Source organism: Tenrec ecaudatus, unplaced genomic scaffold, assembly GCF_050624435.1.
Source record: "Tenrec ecaudatus isolate mTenEca1 unplaced genomic scaffold, mTenEca1.hap1 Scaffold_151, whole genome shotgun sequence".
Taxonomy (NCBI): domain Eukaryota; kingdom Metazoa; phylum Chordata; class Mammalia; order Afrosoricida; family Tenrecidae; genus Tenrec; species Tenrec ecaudatus.
This window is the reverse complement of record NW_027457998.1, coordinates 164,308-169,334: the sequence shown is the minus strand read 5'-3', so window position 1 is coordinate 169,334 and position 5,027 is coordinate 164,308.

The window sequence follows — 5,027 nt, the reverse complement described above, 5'->3', positions numbered from 1 at the left end:
AAGTAAACCATGGACTCAAGAGTTTGTACTATACTAAGATCACTGAATCCAAAGATAATCAGCATATTGTTTTTCTAGATATTAGGGTGGAAATATTTCCAAATGTTTCAACTTTTAAATTTTAGTTACAATTCAATCCATTATCAATCAATTTGGTAACAGAAATTTAATGAAATCATCAGAATGGTATTTAAATTTATTTGGGATCATTATAGATGAAAAATAAATATAGCTAACGTATATTCTTGACCATACTCTGAAGTACAACACCGTGTTTGATGCCTTCTGACAACTATAAATGCAGTAACATTAGATATGATCTGTCTTTGTTGCATCTACTTCTCAATTGATTGTTTTATTGTGTGTGTTTTTTTTGGTGTCCTTTCATTTCAAACAGTATGTGATGGTATCTCACTGTTTAACCTTACACTCTAATGACAAGTAATGCTTATTTGTTATATATGATGCTTATGTTTCCTAAGAAAGTCAGATTATTTGTGTTTTTGTAGTCCTTCCAGGATGAGGCTTTAAAATCAAGTCCTGTTTTCAATATTTTATATCTTCCTTATTATAGATTTCCTTCTAGTTCCCAGTTTAGGTCGGTACCTTCAGTGATGATGCCTCTCTCTGTGCCTGATATAACAGATCACAGGGAAAAACTAAGAAGAGCTTCCACCCCGTGGAACACATGGTCTAGAACAGACTCAGTAAGAGATTGACAGTACAACTGGGGGATTTATTGGGGTGGGCATCTGGAGGATCCTTGAGCAAAATCCGTGAAAGGCAGGGTTCAGACTCCATGCCGCTGTCTCTCAACATCAATGAGGACTCACCTATGAAAGTGGACAGAGACATCCTTCCTGAGCAGACAGCCCCCAGCACTCCTCTCAGACACCACACCCAGGATTCTGCCCAGCAGGACAGTGAGGGTTTGCATCTCTGGGCTCCCGCTGCGTCACAGAAATCTGGGAGCTTCCACTAGCCTTTCAGCTGGCCACTTCCCAGTGTGCATCTAGTGGAACAGAGTGTGTTGGTGACTGCAGATGGATTTCATCCATTTTTGACCCCCAAAATTCAATAAATACAAATAACAATTTTAAAATAAAAGCTACATAGTCATCAGTAACCAGAAAATGTGTAACGGATAAATAATAAAGACTATATATAAATGAAATCATCACAATGCATGTGATATGATTAAAGTTAACCTTAATGATTTTAAATGATATATAGAACAGCTTTTAGCAATAATCCACACCAACTTTCATTATAAGAAAGAAATAAATGACAATCTATCCAAGGAAAGAGAGGTAAAAATAAAATTGTCATCCTTTATGGTATATGATTAAAGTTTACCCTAGTGCTTCTAAATGAGACCTCAGCAGCTTTCAGCATGGAAGCCATGTTTCCTACATAACTTGGATTCATCCTTCCGAATAACCTGGGAGGAAGCAGCCTACCATCCCACGTGCCCATCTTGGATTCCTCTAGCCCTCACCTACTTGAGTCAAGAGAGTGGTCCAGACTGATATCTGAACCTTGACAGCCCCTACAACTGTGAATTGAAAAGGTGAGAAGTGTGACTAGAATTTTTCCTAAACATTTCTGGCACGGTGTAAGGGTGGCGGGATGGGACTAAAAGTGAGGCTTTCTTCTTTAGTAAAGGGCACAGTCTCTGAAACTCACAGGGAAGCACTGATTCAATAACATTCAGTGACTAAGGGTGCTGGGGCCAAGATATCAGAGGACGGAGGTCACCCACCCAGTTGGCCCTTCCTGAGGTCTGAGCAGATGCAGCTTACCCTTCATGGGTCAGGATTCCTTTTGGAGTAGATTCGTCAGAATGAGCACAGGGACCCACTCAGCATCTTGGAGCTTCCCATCCAGAGTTATGTTGCAACATGAGGCTTCATCCATTGCCCCTCTGGAGCGGCTGTCCATAGAATTCTCCCACCGTTGTTCATGGCAGCTGTTGCCTGGAGATAGAGGGAGACAGTGAAAGTCATGGTGGAGTCCTGGCTCTTCATCTCGCTGTCTCTGGTTGTTCTAGTGACAATCTCACAGGACATCTTTTGCATGTGAAAGACAGTTGTCTTCATATTCTAAGTTTCCAGAGCTTTTCAAGAACATTTGATATTTGGTTGTTTTTATTTTACAGGGTCTCATGTTTGTCTGAAAATTTTGCCTCAGTGTTTTTAAAGGTTTTTTTTTTTTTTTTCAAAAGTCAGCCACCAGGCCTATCTGTTAAAGTGTCTCTGAGGAGAAATGAAACATCTTCTCAGCTGCTAAACATTGGAACTCTTTGTGTTATTAGGGGTTCCAAGTTTAATCTCACATTTATTCAAGAGGGAAATTGACACATTGTGATGTATTTATTTTGGAGGATTTAAAGAATTTTTTAAATTATGGTAAATTCTCCCTTTTAAGCTTCTTGGGTTTGCATTTGTATTTGTTTTGTTTCACTTTCTATTAAAAATCTCTGACATTTAAGGAAAAGGCATTGCTTTTAGAATGCTGTTGTTGGTGTTGCTGAGATGACTGCAAGGTGTGACATAAGTGTGGATCAACTACAAGTCCGGGGAGATAACATAGAGCTAAATAAGAGACTGTCACAGTATTTTCACATTAGAATAGAGGCGTCTAACCTACTAAGAATTGTGTAGGGAGATTTGCATTCTGGTGGTGAGAATAATTTTTTATATAATTCATGAATTCTATTTATGAATCATAAAATGTCTGTCATTGTAAAGATGTTTTAGGCTGTTCTTGTTGTTAAGAGATATGGAATTGGTCCAGAATCCTACATACCCTCAGCACTGACTCATAGTTAGCCTATATGAAAATGGAGGAAATACTGGAAAATCCAGGGACATCCTCAAAATTGTAATGTTGAAATGAAATGCTGCAGTTATCATATCACTCTAGCTTAATGAGTTGATTATACTAAGAAAGTGTTTATACTACTCACTGCTATAACATATTTGATGTAATCATTCAAATTGTTAATTTGGTCTTCAAATATCCAATTCTTTATAGGTCATTGTCTTCCTTGAAAAATGCTGACAGAGACCTGCTCTGATCTGCCTTTCAAGATGTTGATCTTACTTACAAGACATGCCCACATCTTCCTTGAAAGACATTGATTATCTGACTTGTAAGATGGTGACAGAAGACCAGATAAAAGTCTTTCTTGCAAGATGTTACTAAGCTTCCTTGCAAGATGCTGGGAAAATATTCTCTTATCTGTCTTACAAGATGTCGCTGATACTCTTTAAAAGGTGCTGATAGAAGACCTGGTCTGAGCTTCACTGATCTTTTTTGGAAGATGCTGATAGAGTACTGCTCTGATCTTCCTGGCAAGATGTTGCTGTTCTTCCTTGCAAATTGCGAGAGAAGACCTGTTCTGATCTGCCTTGCAAGATTTAGCTGATCTTCCTTGCAAGAAATTGATTGAGACCTGCAATGATCTTCCTTACAAGATAACACTGGTCTTCCTTAATGGGTGCTGGTGGAAGACTTGCTCTGGTCTTCCTTGCCAAGATGTTGCTGATCTGCTTTGCAATATAGAAGACCTACAATGATCTTCTGTACAAGATGCTGCTGGTCTTCTTCAAAGAAGCTCTTAGAAGATCTGCTCTGGTCATTCTTTTCTTCTTCTTCTTCTTCTTCTTCTTTTACATTTTATTAGGGGCTCATACAACTCTTATCACAATCCATACATATACACATATCAATTGTAGAGAGCACATCCGTACATTCTTTGCCCTAATCATTTTCAAAGCATTTGCTCTCCACTTAAGCCCTTTGCATCAGGTCCTCTTTTTCCCCTCCCTCCGCGCTCCCTCCTCCCTCATTAGCCTTTGATAATTTATAGATTGTTATTTTGTCATATCTTGCCCTATCCAGAGTCTCCCTTTCCCCCCTTCTCTGCTGTCCCTCTCCCAGGGAGGAGGTCACATGTGGATCCTTATAATCAGTTCCTCCTTTCCAACCCACTCACCCTCCACTCTCCCAGCATTGCCTCTCATACCCCTGGTCCTGAAGTTATCGTCCACCCTGGATTCCCTGTGCCTCCAGCTCCCATATGCACCGGTGTACAACCTCTGCCCTATCCAGTCCTGCAAGGTAGATTTCGGATCATAGTAGTTGGGGGGAGGAAGCATCCAGGATCTCGGTGAAAGCTGTTTTCTTCACCAGTACTACCTCGCACCCTGACTGACCCATTTCCTCTCCTAAACCCCTCTATGAGGGGATCTCCAGTGGCCGACACTTGGGCCTTAGGTCTCCACTCTGCACTTCCGCTTCATTCACTATGGTATACACACTCACACACACACACACACACATATATATGCACACACATATATTCTTTTCTTTTTTCTTGCATTATGCCTTATACCTGGTCCCTTTGGCACCTCGTGATCGCACAGGCTGGTGTGTTCTTCTTTGTTGGCTTTGTTGCTTGTGAGCTAGATGGCCGCTTGTTTATCTTCACGCCTTTAAGACCCCAGACACTATATCTTTTGATAGCCAGGCACCATCAGCTTTCTTCACCACATTTACTTGTTGACCCGCTTTGGCTTCAGCAGTTGTGTCGGGAGGGTAAGCATTGTAGAGTGCCAATTTAATAAAAGAAAGTAGTCATGCATTGAGGGAGTGCCTGAGTAGAGCCCCAAGGTCCTTCCACCACCTTAATACTAAACCTATAAATATAGGCACATAGATCTATTTCCATATATATATATATATATATATATATATTTGCATGTACATGTCTTTGTGTAGACCTCCATAAATGCCCCTTGACTCCTAGCTCTTTCCTCCATCTCCCTTGACTTCCCTCCTGCCCTACTACCATGCTCCGTCCCCACCTAGGCTACAGCTATACCTTTTTCTCTACGCAACCTTACCCTTGCTCATTCCCCACCAGGCCTGCCACTCTCCCCTCACTACCATTTTGGGTCCCATGTTGATCCCTTGTCCCTGTGTTTGTTAACACCACTTCCTTACCCCTCTACCTCCCCAAC